We start from the raw sequence: 24,369 nt of genomic DNA, 5'->3' as shown, positions 1-24,369 counted from the left end.
AGATCAAGAGATTTAAGATGTATCCCTGAGGAAGAAGGAAAAGGATGTAATGACAGGCTTGATAGATGTGGGGTGGGAACGGGGAGTGTGCAGGAGAGGGAGGCTTATGAACACAGCCGAGACGGCCAGCCGAACTAGCAGGGCCACTCAGTGGACACGGATCTTGTTAAGGACAGGAAGAGAGGTAAAAATAAACAGGATGGCTTTGATGTTTTGTTTTTTGAGTCTGGGGTAGTAGGTCATCTGAAAACAAGTATAACAGGCAATTGGATATGTGAGTCTGGGTTCAAATATTATTTTTGAAGTCATCCATACACAGGTAGGTAAGTCGTAGGCATGAGTGGTACCATTGCTAGAGGAGGGCAGTAGAGGGATCTGCAGCTCTCTTCCCCGTCTCTTAAGAGATACAGTTTCTTCCAGTAAGAATGATGAGTGAGAGGGCATGTGTTAGTGTTTCCCACACTGGGATGGAGGGCGAGGCAGTCCCCCAGGTGATTTAGAGTGAAATGAGAGCAGAACTGAGGAAAGGAATTAGTCAAAAAGAGACAAAGTCTGAGAGGAAGAGCTTCCTGGCAGGAGAGACATAGGGGAAGGAACTTGAGCAAGGCCTCAAAAAGGCCTTGGTGAGAGCGGTGCTTTCTCTGAGAAATCCTGCGGTGTGGAGACTGTTGCTCAGTCTAAGCTGGCTCACTGAGATCTACTGCGTAGCAGGCAAGACTACAGTAAAGGTTTGAGCAAACCAATTCTGTGTGACTCTTCTGTGTTGCCAACACTTCAAGCCTTAAATATTCAAATACAGCAGGATTGTAATTGCAGTCTTGAAAACCGATGTGAGTCTTAGCAAATTTTCTTCTCTCCATGCTTAGTATCTTAGAAACCACCTCTGTGTGCTAAGCCTGATCTGAGAGGGAAGCCACCTCTGTGTGCTAGCCTGATCTGAGAGGGAAGCCACCTCTGTGTGCTAGCCTGATCTGAGAGGGAACCCACTTCTGTGTGCTAGCCTGATCTGAGAGGGAAGCCACTTCTGTGTGCTAGCCTGATCTGAGAGGGAAGCCACCTCTGTGTGCTAGCCTGATCTGAGAGGGAAGCCACCTCTGTGTGCTAGCCTGATCTGAGTGGGAAGCCACATCTGGGCCTGTTCTTTGGAAATATGGGCACATGACAAACAGAGCTTCCTATCGCTCGCGCCTGGGAAGACCTTCCCTGGCCATGTTGGAATGCCATCAGCCTTTCTGGTTCTCAGATAATTTTGATGCTTTTATGTGCCACTTCTTTTGTTGTTAATATTATTTTTTAAAATAAGGGATTTTCTACCCGGCTCTACATAAGCTAAGCAAAGGCCCCATCTCAGGAATTCTACTCAGATATGACTTGATGCCCCTTGTATCCTGCATGGAGAATTCTGGGTAGCACAAGTTGGTTCATTTGACATCTGGCGTTCACGGCTCCTGTGAGAGCAGCTTCCCCCTCGATGTGCCCTGAAAGTGTTCCTGCTGCGCGGCTTCTGTCCGAGTATAAACACGTCACAGGAAATGAACCCGTCAAGAAGTGGCTTTCCAAGAAGGAATAACAAAGTGCCTGGCCCAGCTCCACCTGGATTGGATGTCCAGTTTCAGGAAATGTGAGCAGCCATTGGGGTGGAGGTTATTGTCCTGCGTCAATGGCACCTTGGTCCGCTTCTGCTTTAAGCTCCCCAAGAGCAGCATGCTTTAGAATCCACAGCATCCTTCCAGCTGTCCCTAGGGAGGTTTGCTGAGGAAAATTGCTTCAGGACCTTTAACATGTGAGGGAGGAGACGAGTGTCTTCGTTGTACTCATGAGGGCAGCTGGATTTAGTTGTTTACAGTTGTAAACATGGAATTGCATAGGCTGAGGTCAGGGACACATTTTGAAATAATTGAAAGTCTACAGTTAGGCCTATAAATAATTAAATGGATTCATTTTGGTGGCTTGCTTTAATATGCAGATATTAGAACGATGAAAGAAAATGGGTATGCAACAAGGAAGTTAAGACACCAAAGCACAAGAAAGGAAAGCCTTCCCTTTGGCCTGCTGTGGTCTTTCCAGGTCCGTTTTCTGCTCCAGCTTAATGATGCATTTTAAGGAGAGCCATGTACTCTCTTGTCTCTATACTCAGACTGCAGCAAGTATCTGCCCAGCCACCCTTTCAGATCCACTTCAAGGAAATGCAGGCTAGAAACTGCTCCCCATGGTTTTGTCTGAACTGGCTGGCATTCTGCAGCACACACTGGGTCCGCTGCTGGAGTCAGGAACCTGGAGGTGAGCAGCATCGAACTGCACTTAGCAGAGTGAGGCAGGCGGGCCTGCGAGAAAGGATGTAGGTGAGCCAGAAACTAATGGGGAAATAGGGGGTCGTCGTTAATTTTGATGTGGGGAAATGTGAAAGGCTCTTCTGCATGCCAGGGTATTTGAATATTTGGCAAACAGCTGGCTGGGCTCTGGGAGAGCGCCTCTTGATTCGCCTCGTCAGATGTTCAGAGATAAAACGAGTCAGCCCGCACGCCAGCACATAGCTCATAGCCTTGCAGTCAGTTTTGAATTTAGATTTGAATTGTGATATCAATGTCATGGTGGCACATGCTTTGAGAAAGTACTTACAGAGAATAATTGAAAGATTCAGTGAGACGCTTCTGAAAGCCGTAATTTAAAGTTCCGCAGCCTCCACAGTACTCTCCCCATTAAAATTTAAAGCGACAGAAGCCCAATTATGGATGGTTATTTTCTTAAATAAAATCATATTTCTACCCCAAGTGAAAGATTCATCGCTGCCCACTAATCTCTGTCAGGAGAACCCACCTCGGTGCCGTCCTGTGTCAGCAGCCGAGCGGTTAGCTTTATCCTGGGGACAATGGGGCGGCACTAGGGAAGCCAAGCTGCAAGGCCTCCACGGAGGAGCCTGACTTGCGGGAGGCTGATTTGCATGATAATCACCATTATGGATCCTCTCTGGTGCCAGCCTCCACACTTAACCAAATGCAGTATAACGTTAATAGCAGCTGGGAAGCCTGAGCCAGGGCAGAAGCACGGGCTTTGCAAAGCCCGGATGACGTCAAGCGCGGGTAGGAGAGGGCCGCGCTGTGGAGCTAACCGGGCGGAGGAACTTGGAACCACAAGCAGGCTTGGAGTAACTTTAAAATCTGATAAAGGATATAACTTCGGGGGCGGTTGAAAGGCGTGGAGCGTTTCAAGTTCTTTTAACTCCAGGCAGATCTGCGCGGCAGAAGGAGCCTTGTCTGCCTTTCTAGGACTTCCGCGGCCACCGAAACCCTGGCACTGAAGAGATCAGTGGGAACTTTCCCCAGAAGCGTTTCCAGTGAGAAAGTTTAGTCACTGTCAGATATAAGTCCGCAGCCAGAATTTTAGAGCGTAAATCTCTCCTCCAATTTATTTGGTCGGTTGGATTTTACTTTATGCTGCATTGTGACTTGGGGAATGTGGTATGACAGTAGCCGGAACAAAATAGTACAGAAGGCCAGTCAAGCTTAAAGCACTCTTATTTAGGAAAAAACATCGTTCTCCCGAGTTCCTGGAGACAAAGGAGCATGGGAACCCTCGCTGACACAGGAGGTTAAATTGTCCATGTACACATACACGCATACTTATCTAAACAATGTCTTGTAGATACCAAGTCTCAGCATTTCTGAAGTCTTAAAGTTCGACAAAGCATTTGCAAGTAGGCCTGGTTTCTGCTACGTTTTGCAAGATTCCGTGTTGTAGATGAAGTCGGAGCTCTCATCCACCTTTTCACGAAGTGATGTGAGCGCAGCTTTCCTTCACCAGTTTTGCTCACTCAGTGTGAAAAAGTGTCCACACTCTCAGTGCCAGTGGTTCCCCCGGCGTTTAGACTCTTGCTGTAGTCCGTTCGGCCCCTTCATTTTTCATTTTGTAGTGTTGTTGGCCCCTTTGTAAACAATAAAAAAGAACTCTTTAACTCTGCAGCCTGGATTCAGCTGCCTTGATTCCGTCCCGCAAGTGAGTAGCTTACCCGTTTGGAAAATTAGTGATGGTTGCCTGGACCAGCTCAAGTAAAAGCCACACACTGTTGTTTCTCCATGGAGTAGGGCTTCTTTCTACCAAGGAAAGCCTCACATTATCTCTAAGAATAGGGGCTCGCACTGCCTATCTTACCAAGATGGCTTAATTATCTAGTTTGTATAGCAGAGGAGTTTTAGCTTTCCTACTAAATTACCTCCTGCACTGGCCTAAATCGGCAATAAAGGTTACATTATGGTCTCCCATTTATTTCATTTTATGTATCATCTTTTAAGTTTTACTGCAGTGAACATGATAGCACTTTATTTTTTGGTAATTTCTGATATTAGACTCTTCTAAATGGAATTTCAGTTATCTTACACAAGACTCAATTGCTTAATTAATTAATTGCTTAATTAGCAAACAGGAGCTCATAGGTTGGAAAGGGTTCTGAGAGCTCAGAGATGGTTTGTCCTGCCTCAGTGGAAGGATCTTTTCTTCTTGCCCTGACTCTGAAAAACCCAGAGACTCCACCTTCTTTACCCACAATGCCTGAGACGAAAGAGCTCTATAACGGACTATGGTAGCGATGGAGCCCCGGCCAGGTGAGTTAGAAGTGAAACTAAAAGACTGAAGCCCGTGGTGACACCCTGGTGTGCTGTTTGCTAAAGCAATCAGGCACAAGAAGACAAGAGATTATCAAACTATAGAAATCCTAGGTAGTTGGAATACTGTACAGCACATACTAGGAAAAATTATACTTTATAAAGAGTACCTATGGGGGATTAATTCACTGCACATGTCCAGGGCAACACACTTGATGCTCATAATGGTCCTTAGCAAACTGACCAAGCAAACCCTGGATGTCTAATACCAAGAAGCCGAGGACCTATCGAGAGTCCTGGCTGACTTCAAATGACCTGACTCTATGCTCTGTCTCAGGCTTGAAAGACAAGAAGAGCTGCTCTTCTCCTGAATTGCTTTGCTTGTGTCCCAAGCCTGTGTCTTTGCAGAGAGGCTCTTTGAAAGGTATCTTCAAGAAAAGAGGAAATGGTGGTGTAATGTCACAAAATTGTGGGACTTAGAATTCTAAAAGTGCCCTACTCCAAAGGTGTGTGTGATGAATTTGGAATATTTGCCAGTGTAGGAAAGGCTTTTATATCATGGATCTAGTTGTAGGATCACTGGGACCAGGGTTGCAGACCTGTGTTCCGTGGGTTGTCACATCATGTGTACTTTTCCACTCAGGGTATACACATGGAAACATGTCTGCTTTAGAAACAAGTGCATCAGGAGTAGCAGAGACAACCACATTAAGCAGTCAGGACCGATCATGTGATATGTTCATTTATACAAGTAGTCTGGCTGTGTTAAATCATTTCACTGCACACCAAAGAGATTTGAAATGGACTTTTAATTATGATTGCTAATTCACTATGGGTATAATCCTTAATATGAATATCTGATTAGGTTAATTTTCTCTAATTGATGAATAGAACACTTAAACTTGTAGGCTTGAGTTTGTTGTTATGGATTAACAACTTTATATTCTGACTTTTTGCTGAAGTACAAATTACAGGCACTCCTTATCTATTAGAGTTTTGAGGTCACTGCTCTTCCTTCCTTCACCTTTGTGTGGCTTTTTAGATTGGCTAATGGAGATAGAGCAGGGCTAAGTGACTATTAAACTCTTTTCCATATACAGTAAAAGCCATTAACATGGACCTCACTAAATTTTGAATTTATGAAAATGAGGGCAGGACTTGGGTTAGAGTTTACTTTTGCATTCTGCCTGAACTAAAGCTTTACTGAGCTAATAAATAGTACAAATGAAACCGCAGGGGGATGGTGCCATTACTGTAAAAAGCAGATTCTTAGGTCCTTTAGAGAAGGCCTTGTAGGAGAGGTAATGAAGTTGTGGGGTGGGATGACAGAGTGTAAAGTCCAGGCTCCTTACCAGCTGTGTGGCCCTATCTTCTCCAACTGTTTGCCCCATCTGTAAAATGGAGATAGTTCTCCACTTTATAGGGTGGCTCTGAGGTTTGCTTTAATGCATAGAAAGTGCCCAGAATGAAGATGTTACTTCAGAAGGTTTAGGTAATTATCGTCTTCTTAAAATAAGTGGTAAGCTGATTCAAATACTTCCAGTCCTTGACTAAACAGAAGTTCATATTTTCACTTTTGATTTATAAAAACCAGAGGTCAACCCCATTTTGCTGTTGATGGTGCTTGAGATCGGATAATTTACAAGGAACAGGAATGTAAGCAGAGTTTTGGAAGCTGTAAAGTTTGACATCCAGGTGCTAGCATGTGATAAAGGTTCTTTTTTAATTAATTAATTTTTGATGTTCTTTGTTTACAATAATTTTTTTTATACAATATATTCTGATTGTAGTTTCTGTTCTCTCATCTCCTCCCAGTTCCTCCCTACCTCAGTAAGGATTCACTTCCACGTCTTCTTTTTTTCTCTCTTTAGAAAACAAACAGGCAAATAAAAAACAATTAACTCAGAATAAAACAAAAAGAAAAAAAGTAAAAACATCTGAAGCACACACACACACACACACACACACACACACACACACACACACACACACACACACACACTGGCCCAAAACCCATACAAGCATATAATCGGAAACAATAATACATAAACAAAAGACCATTAAAGTAAAAAAAAAAAAAAAAAGCCCAAACAAAGACAAAACATCTCCAAAAGTACCATTGAGTTTATTTTGTGTTGATCATCTGCTTCTGGGCGCGGGGCCTCCCTCACATGTGGTTTGTATACCCTGAAAGACTCCTTTGGAGAAAACTGATTTTTCGTTGGGGAGCAGTTGCCAATTGGAAGCAGCTTCTGTGTTAGGAATGGGTGCTTATGCCTGGTTCCCCTCTTAGTTCTTTCAACCCCATCCGGTGTGGACCTGCGCAGGCCCTGTGCATGCTGCTGCAGGCTCTGTGAGGTCATATGTGCTTCAGTCCTAATACGACTGTTAAGCATGTTTCCTTGGGGACTTCTACCCCTCTGCTCTTACAATCTTTGTGAGGTGAAGGGTTTTATTAAGACATCTCATTTAGAGCTGAGTGTTCCATACTTTCTCACTCTCTGAACACTGTACGTTTGTGGGGTTCTTTATTGGTTCCCATCTGCTTCAGGAGGAAGCTTCTCTGATGATGGCTGGATTAGATACTCATCTATGGGCATAGCAGAATGTTGTTAGGAGTCATTTCAATGTTATGCCCATTTAGGCAGAACCACAGTATACTGTTTTCCCTAGGTCCATGCCTGCCTAGTTTCAGGTTCTTGTCCACCTGCAAAGTGTCAGACATGGATTCCATCTCATGGAGAGAAGTAGGCCTTAGTCCGAAACAGATAGTGGTTGGTGACTCCTACAACTTTTGGGTCACGGTTGGACCAGTGTACCATGCAGGCAGGACACCACTGTAGATGAGAGGGTTTGTGGCTATGTCAGGGTTTGCTTTTCTCCCCTGGCAGCGTGCAGAGCCCTTCCACTACCATCAACACTAGTCATTTGGGGTCAGGGAGGCTCTAGTTAGGCACTGGCTCTACTCCATTTTCAGTGAGTTATGTAGATGTTGTCTTCAGTAACAAGGCCTTACCATCAGTTTGTGGAGAGCAACCCAAATCCATGACAATATCCTGAGTTAGTTGGGAGTTTCCATGGGCTTCTTTGGCCAACAACTCTATTAGACATAAGCCATTCCAGGCACTGGGATCTTCATTTGGTGGTAAGAAAAGACTAGCTGGGGTGCTGCCTCCCCTGTTATTTGGTAGTTCCATTTAGATTTCTTTCTGTATATATTTTTAAGAAGCTTCTCTGGTACTAGGTTTCCACATGACTGCTCAATGGCCCTTTAGCGTTGTTGTCCCAAACGCCCCCTTTTCTTCACCTTCTTCTTTTCATCCTCTCATGCCGCTCTCCCTCGTCTCTCCATGACTATTTTCTCTTCCTTTGGAAATCTTCCTCCCACCCAGTCCCTTACTCTATTCCTAACCTCTTTGGTTATATGGAATGTAGCATGCCTATTGAAAACCAATATGGTTGGGCAAGTGTCTCTGTCGTGGAATGTAGAGTCCCTTGGTCATATGTCCAAGCATCTTGAAGTGGATCTATTTCCAGCTTGCTGAGGTACCATCACACTGATTTCATAGTGGCTGTGTATGTTTGTATTCCCACCAGCAACGGATGAGTGTCCCCCTATTCTACAGCCTTGTCACTGTGAACAATCACTTGTGTTATTCATCTTGGTCATTCTGACTAGTGAAAGATGAAATTTAAAAGTAGTTTTAATTTGCATTTCCCTGATGATTAAAGATGCTGAATATTTCTTTGTTTCTCAGTTTTTTGTGTTCATCTTTTGAGAACACTGGTTGGTTAGTTCTGTATTCCATTTTAAATTTAGGTTACTTATTTTTCTAATGTCCAGTTTTTTTGAGTTCTTTATATAAATTAAATATTAGCCCTTGATCAGATAAGTATTTGGTAAAGATCTTTTTCAATTCTGTAGGCTGCCACTTTGTCCAAATGATGGTGCTCTTTGCTTTACAGAAACTTCACAGTTTTATGAGATCCCATTTATTAACTATTGTTCTTAGTGCCTGTGTTATTGGTGTCCTGTTCAGAAAGTCTTCTGTACCAATGTATTTAAATTTATTCCCCAACTTACTCTTCTGTCGGATTCAGGATGTCTGGCCTTATGTTGAGGTCCTTGATCAATTTGGAGTTGAATTTTATGCAGCATGATAAATATTGTTTATTTGTATTCTTTTTGCATGCAGTCATACATGTTGATCAGCATAATTTGTTGAAGATGATGTCTTCTTTGCAGTGTGCCTTTCTGGCTTCTTTATAAAAAGTCAGGTGTCCACAAGTGTATGTACTTATGCCTGACTCATCAATTCCACTGATCAATGTGTCTGTATTTGTGCCAGTACCATGCTGTTTTTAATTATTATACCTCTGTAGTACAATTTGAGATTGGGGAGTGTAGTACCTCTAACAATTCTTTTATTATTTATGATTGTGTGTGTGTGTGTGTGTGTGTGTGTGTGTGTGTGTGTGTGTTTTTCCATAATTCTCAGTTTTCTTTAAGGGGCTGGCCATTGGGAGTTTGATCATGTTCCAGTGAGTATATGGGAACACAAACTGTACTTTTTTCCTTCTTTTTTAAAGGTGGAGATCATAAGGGTGGGGGGCAGACCTGGGAGGACTGGAAGTGAGTGTGATTAGGGTGCATGATGTGAAATTTCCAAATAATCAATAAAAATACTTGGCTGAAAAGAAAAGAAGCTGAATATTGCCCTTTCAACTTCAGTGAAGAATTGAGTTGGAATTTTGATGGGGATTTTGTTGAATCTATAGTTTGCTTTTGGTAGGATAGCCATTTTTACTATATTAATCTTACTAATTGTAGCAGAGTCCTTTGCTGTTGTTCCCTTTGGGGTTGGGGACCAAGTAGGCACAGAGTCAAACCACACAGACTCAGGGAGAATATCAAAACAACAAGCTCAGTTTATTCAGGAAGAGGCAAGCCTTATATACCCTCCACCCCACCCTGGGGGGAGGTCTGATGAATATGCATCAGCTGGTGTGACATGGCTTCCTCTCATTGGTCCAGGTCATCTCCAGATCATGTTTCAGCTGCTGTTGCTAAGACCATCAGGCAGACCCAGGCTGGCTCTCAGAAAGTATCTTTTTTACTTGTTTGGGCTGTCTGGCCCTCAAGCCGGTTAGGGATGAGTCATCTCACAACTAATCCATGAACATGGGAGGTATTTCTATCATCTGATACCTTCTTCAATTTTTGTCTGCAGTGTCTTAGTCTTTTGCTTACCTGCTTATAGTTGTCCCAAGATATTTTGTTTTTGAAGTTATTGTGGAAGGTATTATCTCTCTGATTTCTTTTTCAGTCCATTTGCCATTTGTATATAAGAAGTCAACTGATTTTTGCATATTAATTTTGTATCTTGCTAATGGGCTGAAAGGGTTTATCAATTGCAGAAGTTTCCTGTTGGGGTTCTTAGGGTCATTATGAATATAATCATATCCCCTGCAAACAAAGATAAATTGACTTCTTCCCTTTTTGTTTGTATCACCTTGATTTCTTTCAGTGGTTTTTTTGCTCTAGCTAAGACTCCAAGTACTATATTGTATAGGTATGGAGATAGTGGACAGCCTTTTCTTATTCCTGACTCTCATGGAAATGCTTTAAGTTTCTCTCTGTTCAGGTTGATTTTGGCTGTGGACTTGCTGTAAATTGCTTTTATTATATTGAGGTATGTACCTTGTATCTCTAGTTCTAAAGGACTTTTATCATGAAGGGGTGTTGGATTTTTGTCAAAGGCCTTTTCTGCATCTAATGAGATAATTATGTGGTTGTTGTCTTTCAGTCTGTTTATATATGGTGGATTAATTTATTGATTTACATATGTTGAGTTATTCCTTAATCTCTGGGATGACGCCTCCTTGATCATGATGGATGATCTGTTTGATGTGCTCTTGAATTTGGTTTACAAGTATTTCATTGAGAATATTTCCAGTTATGTTCAAAAGGGAAACTAGTCTGTAATTTTCTTTCTTTGTTGGATCTTTGTGTGGTTTGGGTATTAGGTTAAGTGTGGCCTCCTAAAAAGAATTAGGCAATGTTTCTTTTGTTTCTATTTTGTGGAACAAGTTGAGGAATATTGGCATTAATTCTTCTTTGAAGTTCTCATAGAATTCTGTGTTGAATTTGTGAGGCCCTGGAATATTTTTGGCTGGGAAACATTTAATTACTGCTTTTACTTCACTAGGGGTTATAGGTCTATTAGGAGTCTTGCTTATCTGATCTTGATTTGTCTTTGCAGGTCATACATATCATGAAATGTATTTATTTCTTTTAGATTTTCCAGTTTTGTGCAGTATATATTTTTAAAGTCTGTCCTTATGACAAATTCTCTGGATTTCCTAAGTGTCTGTTGTGATGTCCCCTTTTCATCTCTAATATCACTTTGGATCTTTGCTCCCTCTTAGTTGATTTGGCTAGCAGTTTATAAATTTTATTAGTTTTCTCTAAGAATCAGCCCTTGTTTCATTGATTCTTTATAATATTTTTGTATAGATTTTATTGATCTCAGCCTTGAGCTTGATAATTTCTTGCCTTCTACTCTTTTTGGGTATTATTTCTTCTTTTTTTTCTAGAGCTTTCAGGTGTGCTGTTAGGTTGATAATATGAGATCTCTCTACTTTTTTTAATAGGCACTTAGTGCTACATAAAACTTGAACTTACCTACTAGAACTGATTTCTTTGTGTCTTACAGGTTTGGGTGTGTTGTGTTTTCATTTTCTTTTTTTTTCCTCTTTCTTCTTTTTAAAAGGGCTTTTTATTTTATTTTTTGCCAAATGCTGTTTATTGAAGGAGGGAGGAGGTCTTGAATACAGGCTTACAGCACAATGGGAGAACCCCAGAGGGCAGAAGTTTGCTATCGATGTTTTACAATCTTGCATCTAAACTGTTAACACCCATTATTCAGGATACACAGACAAGGAACTTCCCTTAAGCATTCAGGAGGGTGGAACCAGGCAGGGAATTAGCATAGGGAGGATATCAAGGTCGAGGTCAGCAAGCAAGGCAATAGTTACCCAAAACGGGAGCCAGGGACCTACAGGTTCCCCTTTTACTAGAAAATGAGCTTCTGACTTAGGTTGCATGGGACGTCAGCAGGTCACCTTCATTTTCATTCAATTCTAAAAGCTTTGAATTTTCTTCTTCATTTTTCTTTTGCCCTCCCCTTTTTATTCAGTAGTGAGTTTTTTAGTGTCCATGAATTTGTAAACTTTCTGTTGTTGAGATCCTGATTTAGTCCATGGAAGTCAGAGAGGATGCAGAGTGTCATTTCAACTTTCTTGTGTCTGTTGAGACTTGCTTTGTGTCCAAGAGAAAGTTCCATGAGCTCCTGAGAAGAAGGTACATTCCTCTGTGTTTAGGTGAAATGTTCTGTAAACATCTACTAGGTGTATTTGGTGTTTTGCATTATTTAACTCCAGCATTTCTCTGTTTAGTTTTTGTCTGGATGACCTGTTTATTGGTGAGAGTTGGGTATTAAAGTCACCCATTATCTTTGTGTGAAAGTCAGTATGTGATTTTAGCTGTAGTAATGTTTCATTTACAAACTTGGATGCTCTTGTGTTTGGTATATACATATTTAAAATTGCAATATCCTCTTCAAGGATTTTCCCTTTGATAAATATGTAGCATCCTCCTCTCTCTTCTGATTAGTTTTGGTTTGTAGTCTATTTCTTCAGATATTAAAATGGGTATATGTGCTTGCTTCTTGGATCCATTTGCTTGAAACATCTTTTTTCTATCCTTTTACCTTGAGGTTACGTCTATTCTTGATGGTAAGGTGTGTTTCTTGAATGCATCAGAAAAATCGATCTTGTTTTCTAATCCAATCAGTTAGTCTGAGTCTTTTTGTTGGAGAATTGAGGTCATTAATGTTGAGAGTTATTAGTGAGCAGTGTTTATTGATTCCTCTTATTTTGATGTTATGGTGTGGGTTTCCCCCACCCCAGCCCTTTGGTTTGCTGGTCTGGGATTATTCATTCCTTTTGCTTTCTTGGATATATTTAACCTCTTCACATTGAACTCTTCCTTCTAGCACCTTCTGTAGAGCTGGATTGTAGACAAATCCTGCTTGAATTGGATTTTATTGTGGAATGTTTTACTTTTTCCATCTATTGTGATTGATAGTTTTTCTGGATACAGTAATCTGAGATGGAATCTGTGTCTCTTAGAGTTTGTGGAGGATATGTACAGGGTCTTCTGGCTTTTAACATGCCTGGTAAGAAGTCAGGTAGTATTATAATATATTACTTAGCTTTTTTCCCTCTCAGTTTTAAATATTATTTTTTTTGTTTGTATATTTATTGTTGTTTTTTCTTTTTCTTTTTTTTTTTTTTTTTTTTTTTTTTTTTTTTGAGATATGGTTTCCGTGTAGCCCTGGATGTCCTGGAACTGGCTTTGTAGACCAGGCAAGACTTACACTTAGAGATCTGCCTGCCTCTGCCTCCTGAGTGCTAGGTTTAAAGCTACCATACCTGGTTACATTTAGTGTTTTGATTATTAGGTGTCATGGGGGAATTTCTTTTCTAGTCCTGTCTATTTGATGTTCTCTATGCTGCTTGTACCTGGGTAGGCATATCCTTTAGGTTAGGGAATTTTTATTCTACATTTTTTGTTGAAAATATATTTTTGTGCCTTTGATCTGGGCTTCTTTTTCTTCTATTCCTATTATTCATAGATTTGGTCTTTTCACAGTGTCCCATATTTCCTGGATGTTTTGTGCTCAGATTTTTTTATATTTAACATTTGCTTGATTGAGGTGTCCATTTTTTCTAGCTTGTCTTCAGTGTCTGAAATTCTCTCTTTTGTGTCTTATATTCTGTTCATGAAGAATTACCTCTGAGTTCTTGTTTTGATTTTTTAAAAATTTCATTACTGGTTTTGTCTCAGCTTGAGTTTTTTTCATGATTCTATTTATACCTTCATGTCTTGAATTGTTTGCGTTATTTCATTGCACTGTTTGTATTTTCAGATTTCTTTAAGAGCTTTATTAATATCTTTAATGTCCTTGAATGTATTCATAATAGCTATTTTGAAGTTCTTGTCTTGTACTTCAACTATATTGCATTTCTTATGGACTGTAGTAGTAGAGTTACCAGGTTCTGAGGGAGGCGTAAAGTGTTGGCTGTTACTGTGCAGGGGTCTAGGCATCTGGAATTTGGATGATTGTGATTCTTGCTGTTGATATCTGGTATTGTCTTTTTGGGTGGGTGTTCCATTCCTTGGCTCTTGGTGCCCTCTCTGAATCTCAGGAAAGTGTGTGGCTCTGTTTTGCATGGTAGGGAGTGCTTTAGAGTCCCTGCCAGGTATGGCCTCTGGGGATCCTGGGTAAGTAGTGTTTCTAGGCTTTAGGGTCTGACAGGAAGGAGTGGGGATAGACTAGAAGATGTGGACTGAGAGAATTCTCAGGAACGAGGAAATCTGGGTCCACTCTAAGGTTCAGCAGAGTCCCCAGGAATCAGCTGGAGTGAGAGGACAGGCCCCTGCAGTGGTCTGCTACAGGTTGGGAATAAAACTGTAAAAATCGTAATGGAGGACAGGAAGAAGAGTGAAGACTGCTGACTTGATTCTCAGCCTGGTGTGGGACTGGGTTCCAGTGATAAAGTTCTTTTTGCTGCTTGGTCACATGATAGCAGAAGAGAGGAGAGAGAGAACAGGAGACGGCTTCGGAGGAGCGAGGAAAGAGAGTCAAACATCTTCACTGTGATAGCACCAGTCCCACCGCTGAGGGTGAATTCCCTCCAAACACTACTCACCCTTTAAAAGTCTCACCTCTTAATGCTATTACAATTGCAATTCAATTTCAACATGACTTTTGGACAGAACAAAATTCAACCCATAGCAATATCTGCTCCAAGACTCTCATGATGACTAAATGAAATTATGAATGCAGTGTGATCAGGTCAGCAATAGTGAATTCATTTCTGCTGTTGCTAGTCTTGTGATGTGTTGACAGTTCTCCATTCCTTTTTGGAGGATTTATTTTTATTTATTTTTTATTTTTATTTACTATTTTTTATTTTTTTTTTTAGGTTTTTCGAGACAATAACATGTGTGTCTATATGTGGGTATGTTCATGTGTGTATAGGCACCCACAGAAGAGGGTGTTAGACCTTGTGGATTTGGAGTTACAGCTGGTTGTGAGCATTCTGATATGGGTGCTGGGAGCCTGATTTGGGTCCTGTGCAAGAGCAGTATGATCTCTTAACCTCTGACTCATTTCTCCAGTCCAAAGTTCTCCATTCTTTTGATTCTCTATTCATTCAAACTTTTTCTTTCAGTTTGTCTTCATTACTGAATGTACTCAGGTAAGCTCCAGCCCAGGTGAAAAGTTTCAATTTTTGAGTGACAAACTATAGTGAATTAGCAACGGCTATTTAAATAAGTAGGAGAAAGAATATTTAAAATGTAAGCATAAAGGATTAGAGTTATATATAAATTACTGTACAATTAAGTTTGTGTAGTACTTGTGTCCTTTACCAAGTGACTTTATATTAGTTAGAAAGAAATGGAACGTTGTATGTGAGTAGTCAAAAGTATGGATTGGTCACTAGCTTTATAACACTCATTAGGAAAGCAAACCAGTCCACGTTGAGACTATAACATTGCGATGTCCTGCATGAAGACTATAATCTATTCTTCCTCCAATGACAGGCTTACATACTGTGTAGAATCCATCACCTCAACAGACTTGACTGAATTACTCTGGTGCCTGGCAAATGGGTATTCCTGACAGTAAAGTGGAAGTAGCCAGACATGCATGCTTATTAAGAGCTCTTCAATAGGAGAAAAATGTATTTTTACTGAAAATTCTCACCCATGCTATTTTTGTAGATTCATGGGATGCCAACTTTCTTTGCAATGCCAGAAGAATTGTTTCTTGAGATTCTGTACCATGGCAATACAAATTCACAGCCATAAACATTTTATAAAAAAATGGGTGTTATGCATTATGCATGAACAACAGAAACTGGTAATGATAACTTGTGGTGAAAAATAAGGGCAGGATTGTGGCTATGTGCCTTTGGTTTTCTAGGACTGATAAAAATTAAATGGATCATTAAAAAGTCATTATGGAATAGAAAGATGATTTGATGGTTAAGAGTATCCGTTGCTCTTACAGAGGACCCAGGTTCAGGCTCCACCACTCACACTGGGTTGCTGAATCTGGTGCTTCCTTCTTGCATCTGCAGGCACCTGGATGCATATGATGCACATCCATAAACTCAGGTATACACATACACATAAAACAAATAAACAGATAAAAATAAATAATCAATACATATTTTAAATGTTTTTAGTTCATTAAGTTGACAATCAGTGGTTTAACTTGAGTTATTTAATATATAAACTCATGAGTCAGAAAAACAAATCCATTGGCAGGTCATGTTATTGGAGGCATGAGGAAAACATGAGATCCCTGCAGCATACATCATGTTACTACTTGTATCATATGATATCCCTATTGGAATAGCTGTTAAACTATGGCATTATTTGTCTAGACTGGACACACGTGTGAGTTCAGTTATGATGGTTATTTATTGAATACTTACTGCATGTAGGGCCTCGTGTCAGAAGCTGGGGATTTACTGACAACAGGAAGCAGAACAAGATGCAATTTCACGTTGCTAGCAATCATCCTATGAAATAGGTATTGTAAAACAAACAAACCAAACAAAACAAACAGAAAACAAGGTCATAGAGTTTAAGCGGTTTGTTCAAAGTTGGGTGCCTCTAAAGTTAGACCTGAAACTACAGTGCCGTATTTTTAAGAGCATCCTGAGCTGCATGTGATTAAGGAGCCCCAGCACGCCTTTAATTCCAGCACTCGGGAGGCATAGCCAGGCGGATCTCTGTGAGTTCAAGGCCAGCCTGGGCTACAGAGTGAGTTCCAGGAAAGGTGCAAAGCTACACAGAGAAACCCTGTCTCAAAAAACAAAAACAAAAACAAAAAAAAAAAAAAAAGAAGGGGCACCCCAACACAAGGGGATACTGCATCCTCCCAGGACTGCCAGGACTGCCCATGTTTCAAGTGTTATTTAAGGAAAACACAGAAAAGTTATCTTATTCCTTTGCTATCCCTGGATATTGGCTCACTAATATGTCTGAAGATATGTGTTTCCTCAAAGAGCATTCCCAAGAAACTCTGTTCCTGCTGTCTATTCACATTACCCAATGCCAGAAAGATCTAAAATCATCCTTTTAGTCATGCACCCCTTAAAATTTAGGGGAAAAGGGAACAATTAGCAATCTCTGTCATACATGTTGAAAAAGCATTGTTTCAAAGTAACAGTTTGTTCACAGATATGTCCATATAACAAAGGATCCTATGACTTTATGATATGCCTGGATCCACTCTCCATTTCTTTTTAAGTCATATATTATCAAGGTTATGTATATATGTATGTAGTATGTGTATGATACATTGAAATATTCAAAATATGTGAAATGTCATGAATATTACATGATTCTACAGTAAATTCTGGCCATCTGCAAGTGCTGATGCAAATTTTCACTTACGAAGTCCACTGGCTTTCCCCTTTGGCAGAAAGGCTTGCAAAAGCCCCCAAGATTTGCCTTACTTACACCCTCACTCCCCAAAAGATCTCAGACTTAAAGATTTATGTTGTCAAAAATGTGCACTTACAGAAATGGCTTCATAGAAATAAAATTTCTCTAAGGTTCTGAGTGAGATGTGTATTCAGTACGTGAGTCATGAACAACTTTGGTCCAGAACTTTAGTTTTTCAGAATTCTTGGTATATTCTTATAAAGTTTAGATGTTTACTATTTACTACAGAAAAACCAACTAATACATATTTATTGGAATGATGCTTGGATATTAGTTGAATTGAGATGGACCCTCTGATCCTTGGCAGGGTGTTTCTTAGGATAAACACAGGGAAATCCTCCTGTGCGTATACATGTCTCTTCAGTCTACTTGGACCGTGAATGCTGCACCAACCCACAAGTGTCTGCGAAGCTCACCTCTTCATTTGCAGCTGCTGAGCAGTCTGTGTTTAGTACACATTTATGCCTTGTGGATCCCTGTTTGCTGGAACTCATTCTTCACACCCTGGATTTTTAGTCTACCCCAGATCTTATCTGAGAGAAGGGAAGTGAATATGCCTGTGTATTGGCAGGTATCTGTTCTAAGTGGGAGGTAGTCCTGGTTTTATCACACTAGCCATGAGGAAATAGAAATAAACCATCTGAAGAGATTGACAGAAACAAGGTCACAGAGACTCCAGCCCACAGCAGTCAATGCTTTAATCTTTTGTCTCAATATTCCCAAGTTCAAGCTGCTTACAGAGACTTCACTGGGTCAGCGCTTGGTCCAGGGACACCATGTCTTTTTATTCCTAGAGGCAGGCTAGTTGAGACTACTGGGAGTGAGAAGATGGGGTGCAACTTTGATTTCTGCTTTAGAGGTCAGCACCAAGTACACAAAGTGTCTTTTATCTCAGTTCTTAGGAACTAATATCTATCAAGGGAGTTAGCGTATACTAGGCAGTGAGAAATGGGGTCTAAACTGCACGGTGCAGACTCCAGAGGGATCCAAATAAGGGATAGATTAGTTTAGACTCATTTCGAATGGGCTTTTTAGATTATGTTATAAGTGAAGTGCCAAAGGGTAAAAGAATTCAGAAAAGAGACTGTGAACCATAAAGGTCAGTGGACCTGTGTCAATGTAGTAAAACAGAATAAGAAAGTGACTAATCTCAGGACCCAGGTAGGAGTTAGACCACAGGAATCCACGTGTGTTCCTGTGTGTGCGTATACATATGTGGGTGTGCACACACTTGACGTGCATGCCGAAGCTGGAGGGCAGCTCCACGCTCTCCCACCACGTTTGTTTGAGACAAGGTCTGTCCTTGCCTTGGAGCTTCACCAAGTCGGCCAGGGCAGCTCTATCGTGAACGCCTCCGTCTCTGGGATTGCGGGTGTGCACGACTGTGGCTGGAGGTCTGTGTGGGTTCTAGGGACCCACGGAGAGGTCCTTATGCTGGTGAGGAAAGTGCTTTACCAACCGAGCTGGCAGTGCAGAGTACTCATTATGAAAATAAAGTCAACGATAGCTTTGTTACCGTTCTATGGAGTGAAGTCAGAATAAAACAGCAAGTGAGGAATAATGTATCTATATATTCATATTATAACAACAGTATAATTCATCCAGACTGAGCATAGGTTTTCATGTGTGGGATGAAGCCAAAGTTAGGTGGGTCATGGCATGGGAGCCTAGCCTCACTAGGCCTGGCGGAAGCCCAAACCTCAGTGCCCAAGAGAATGTGACAATTCTAGAATTCACTCTGAGATTGGTTTCTGAGGAGGTTCAACTTATCAGGAGGTGGGCCCCATAGGCTGTAGGTAGCAGGAGACACAGAGTCAGAAGTGGCGACATCATTGTAGCGAGCTACCTTATCACAGCTGAATCCCATCCATAGTTCAGGTCATAGAACAGAACCTAGAGAAGACTGTCAGGACCCCAGTCACATTGTTAGAAAGAGGAAAGCTAGTGAGGACGAAAGCCAGTTTTGACCATTGGGTCAACATGTCTAACAGTGGAAGGAAAACAGGAATGGTGAAGCAGTGCACACTCACAACAATTCCATAACTCTGTGGCCAGATAGTAAGTTCCACTGCATGTCGTGATCTGGGATTGCTTCTCGCTGGTGAAGGTTTGGAGGTTTGCGGAAGTACTGGGCCTCTTTTTTTTTTTTTTTTTTTTTTTTTTGGTTTTTCGAGACAGGGTTTCTCTGTGTAGCTTTGCGCCTTTCCTGGATCTCGCTCTGTAGACCAGGCTGGCCTCGAACTCACAGAGATCCGCCTGGCTCTGCCTCCCGAGTGCTGGGATTAAAGGCGTGCACCACCACCGCCCGGCTGTACTGGGCCTCTTAAGTGAATACTCCAGGGACTCAGCTGATAGTCACGGTGGGGGCAGGGCCACTCACAGGAGTGAGGATGACAACAAAGGTCACCTCGGCTAAGCCAGGAGGTTGTCACAAGCCAGGCTTACGAGGACAGGGCCTGACCAAGAAGGAAAGTGTTGTGAAGCTGTAGGAGAAAGGGGGCTTGCTACAGAAGTCGCTTCAGTTAAGAAGTGAGTAGGTTTTGGTGATAAGTTTGGTAAAACAAAATGATAAGACAAAATGATAGAACCCAAAATGATTCCAGGTAGATTTTTGAATTCTCAAGTCACATGGCACTTTTACTCTTGAGCTGAAGAGCTAGGGAGCACATGCTTGATATATGAATCATGAAGAATTCTGATCCAGAACTTTCTTGTTTAGAATTCTTAGTTTTGATAGAGTTTAGATGTTTTCTTAAACGTAAGTTCTCTGGTCTATTTAAAAGATCCAAATAAGGTAAATTAGTCAATAAAATCTTGTTAAAGCTAAGCTTACTTGTGGCTTCTTGGACTCTTATCTAAGAGGGACATTTCAGAGAACATGGGGATACCTAGAAATGTTGCTGTAAAGAGTATCTTTTTTTAAATGTTAGACCTTCCAGTTTTTCTGGGATTTATGTGTGTGGGAACATATGTATCTCTGAGTCTATATGTGAATTTCCAGGTTTTCTGGGATTTATGTGTGTGGGAACATGTGCATCTGAGTCTATATGTGAGTTTCCTGTTTTTCTGGGATTTATGTGTGTGGGAACATGTGCATCTCTGAGTCTATATGTGAGTTTCCTGTTTTCCTGGGATTTATGTGTGTGGGAACATGTGCATCTCTGAGTCTATATGTGAGTTTCCTGTTTTCCTGGGATTTATGTGTGTGGGAACATGTGCATCTGAGTCTATATGTGAGTTTCCTGTTTTCCTGGGATTTATGTGTGTGGGAACATGTGCATCTGAGTCTATATGTGAGTTTCCTGTTTTCCTGGGATTTATGTGTGTGGGAACATGTGCATCTGAGTCTATATGTGAGTTTCCTGTTTTTCTGGGATTTATGTGTGTGGGAACATGTGCATCTCTGAGTCTATATGTGAGTTTCCTGTTTTCCTGGGATTTATGTGTGTGGGAACATGTGCATCTCTGAGTCTATATGTGAGTTTCCTGTTTTTCTGGGATTTATGTGTGTGGGAACATGTGCATCTGAGTCTATATGTGAGTTTCCTGTTTTCCTGGGATTTATGTGTGTGGGAACATGTGCATCTGAGTCTATATGTGAGTTTCCTGTTTTCCTGGGATTTATGTGTGTGGGAACATGTGCATCTGAGTCTATATGTGAGTTTCCTGTTTTTCTGGGATTTATGTGTGTGGGAACATGTGCATCTCTGAGTCTATATGTGAGTTTCCAGTTTTCCTGGGATTTATGTGTATGGGAACATGTGCATCTGAGTCTATATGTGAGTTTCCTGTTTTCCTGGGATTTATGTGTGTGGGAACATGTGCATCTGAGTCTATATGTGAGTTTCCTGTTTTCCTGGGATTTATGTGTGTGGGAACATGTGCATCTGAGTCTATATGTGAGTTTCCTGTTTTCCTGGGATTTATGTGTGTGGGAACATGTGCATCTGAGTCTATATGTGAGTTTCCTGTTTTCCTGGGATTTATGTGTGTGGGAACATGTGCATCTCTGAGTCTATATGTGAGTTTCCTGTTTTCCTGGGATTTATGTGTGTGGGAACATGTGCATCTCTGAGTCTATATGTGAGTTTCCTGTTTTTCTGGGATTTATGTGTGTGGGAACATGTGCATCTGAGTCTATATGTGAGTTTCCTGTTTTCCTGGGATTTATGTGTGTGGGAACATGTGCATCTGAGTCTATATGTGAGTTTCCTGTTTTCCTGGGATTTATGTGTGTGGGAACATGTGCATCTGAGTCTATATGTGAGTTTCCTGTTTTTCTGGGATTTATGTGTGTGGGAACATGTGCATCTCTGAGTCTATATGTGAGTTTCCAGTTTTCCTGGGATTTATGTGTATGGGAACATGTGCATCTGAGTCTATATGTGAGTTTCCTGTTTTCCTGGGATTTATGTGTGTGGGAACATGTGCATCTGAGTCTATATGTGAGTTTCCTGTTTTCCTGGGATTTATGTGTGTGGGAACATGTGCATCTGAGTCTATATGTGAGTTTCCTGTTTTCCTGGGATTTATGTGTGTGGGAACATGTGCATCTGAGTCTATATGTGAGTTTCCTGTTTTCCTGGGATTTATGTGTGTGGGAACATGTGCATCTGAGTCTATATGTGAGTTTCCTGTTTTCCTGGGATTTATGTGTGTGGGAACATGTGCATCTGAGTCTATATGTGAGTTTCCTGTTTTTCTGGGATTTATGTGTGTGGGAACATGTGCATCTCTGAGTCTATATGTGAATTTCCTGTTTTTCTGGGATTTATGTGTGTGGGAACATGTGCATCTCTGAGTCTATATGTGAGTTTCCTGTTTTTCTGGGATTTATGTGTGTGGGAACATGTGCATCTGAGTCTATATGTGAGTTTCCTGTTTTCCTGGGATTTATGTGTGTGGGAACATATGTATCTCTGAGTCTATATGTTTCTTGTACTTTTTCTTTGGTTCTTTTTCCTGTTTGTTTGTTTGCTCTGCCCCATTCCAGTTTTTTTTTTATCCTTTTTCATTTTACTTTTTGAATATCTGTTTGTTTTCTAAGAAGAGAGAGAAAAAAGATGTCGATTTGGGTGGGAGGGGAGGTGTGTACAGGATCTGGGAGGAGTTGGGGGAGGGAAGACTATAATCAGAATATACTGTAGGAAAAAAAAATCTACTTTCAATAAAAGAAAAGAGAGAAAAAGTATCTGTCTTTCCTAGTCCAGGACGCTGCTTTTGGTGTGTGTGTGTGTGTGTGTGTGTGTGTGTGTGTGTGTGTGTGTGTGTACAGGCATGATTGAAAACCCTCGTGGGATCCTACTGACTTCTGCTGCGCTGCTTTCATGAGACCTTTCTTGCTGCAGCTGACAACTGACATGCTTCAAGTGTTCAGACTAGACCTGAACAAGACTAGGCCTCTTGCTGCCTGACGGGTTAGAACTTGGTTGAGCATGTGCTCCTGCCTGGTGGTGGCTTTACCACTGGCTTCTCTACTGGTAGCAGCTGTGAGTCTCAGTCATCTACATGGCAATATGGCGGGCTGCCAGTAGGGCCTTCTTTACACTTCACGAAAGATTAGGGCATAAGACCTCAAGGTGGAATATACAATATGGAATGCTTATTAGTTAGGGGATGTTTAGGGTGTGGGATTTCTGATTTTATTAAGCTTGGATCTGCACCTGTGTTTGGGATGGAATTCAAAATTATTGTTTAAAGTAAGAAAGGAAAGATTTAAACAGTATTACCACCATGGATGATTCTCATTATGTTTTGAAATGTTGAGCTACATTCATTTTAATGATCAGCAAAAGGCCAACTTTGGTACTTCTGAATGTTCTTCTCAGCAAGAAATGGATAAATAATTGGTTCCTATTTTGTTCACAGGAGTACTGCCTCCTGGACTGGGTCAGACAGTCACAGAACACAGGCTTCAAACCGCCTTTCACACCATTCTTGTTGGAAATAGAACCACTGGAGGCTCATCGTGTTACCTTTGGCAAAAATGGAAGCAAATCAAGACGTTGAGAATGCCAGTGGTCAGCCGTTCATTAACAAGGCTTTGTAAAGGAAGTCTCCCGAACAGTGTGCCTCACTTGCCTCAACAGTAGTTGAACCTGTCTCAGCTGCTCCTTAATCAATACAACCCCTCCAAATGGATGTGGACTGAGACATACATTACCTTTCAAGTTAATTGAATGCTTACTATGTATGACTCACTGTGAAAAAGATGGGAGAGGAAATGGGAAGACAAATAAGGCACAGGGCTTGCCTTTAGTGAAGCTACAATTAGTCTCAGGATGCATATTTCTTTCTTCTGCTTGTAATTAAAATTTTCTCTAATCCAAGAAACAAATGAATGGGAAAACATATTCTGTAAATATTTTAAGCTTCATTAATGAGAAACAAAATAGAACATAGCACAACAACAGCAAAACAATCTGGGAAATTCAAGACATTTTAATCCTTTATTCTTTTATTGTATTATTTTACAGTGCTGAAATAAAGTCTACTTTATTTTTTCCATAAATATTTGGTAAACTCTAGAGACTATGCTTTGAGTTAATTTGAATTCAATCCTACCTTTTCCTCTAGGTGTAAGCTGTCTGCTGGAAAGCACATATTGCTTATACAGTTCTCAGGGTGTGGGGTGGTGAGTTACACCTGTTATCACTACAGGCATTTACCTTCTGTGTCCTCAAGACCACCATTCTGAGTGAGATCCCAGTGAGGAGAAGAGGGAGATCTAGATAAAACTGGGGGGTTTCGACTCTCAGGTCCAAGACTGGACAGAGAGCAACAAAACCTCTGGCAAAGAATCTTGAAAATCTGGCTGAACAATTTTCAAAAGTATTTATCTCTTGACTCCCATAGCTTGAATCACTATGCAGTTTTCCTAAAAGTTTATGTCTGACTTGAGAATGAGTCGTTACTTTTCCGGTGTTAAGACACTGATATCACTAGAGACACTGGACATCTTAGTGTCATGTCTGTGACCCATTTCAATACTGATGAGCCAACAACAGCATCTTTGTCGTGAGTAGTGTCCATGTAATTGAAAATGTGCCAACTCTTTTTAAAACATCATCAACAGACTTCTTAATTAAGCTGCCAATACCATTGTCAATACCACTGTGTGCTGTTTGAGAACTGAATAGTGTTGCCTGCGCCTTGTTAAATAAACAGTGCTCCCCCATA

The 24,369-nt window shown here is 41.0% G+C and overlaps 1 long non-coding RNA gene across 2 annotated transcripts; it reads left to right on the top strand.

Annotated features, from left to right (window-relative positions):
- LOC128113782 (uncharacterized) lies at window positions 1-24,369 on the top strand. Of its 2 annotated transcripts, none has more exons than XR_008219663.1 (2): window positions 1-2,280; window positions 23,059-24,369. It is a non-coding gene; the product is annotated as an uncharacterized LOC128113782 (long non-coding RNA). The 2 variants fall into 2 exon arrangements; XR_008219662.1 differs by having other exon boundaries at window positions 1-2,342.

The sequence above is a fragment of the Peromyscus californicus genome, unplaced genomic scaffold, assembly GCF_007827085.1.
Source record: "Peromyscus californicus insignis strain IS unplaced genomic scaffold, ASM782708v3 Scaffold_18__1_contigs__length_77618521, whole genome shotgun sequence".
Classification (NCBI taxonomy): domain Eukaryota; kingdom Metazoa; phylum Chordata; class Mammalia; order Rodentia; family Cricetidae; genus Peromyscus; species Peromyscus californicus.
This window is presented reverse-complemented; position numbering and strand designations above follow the sequence as displayed.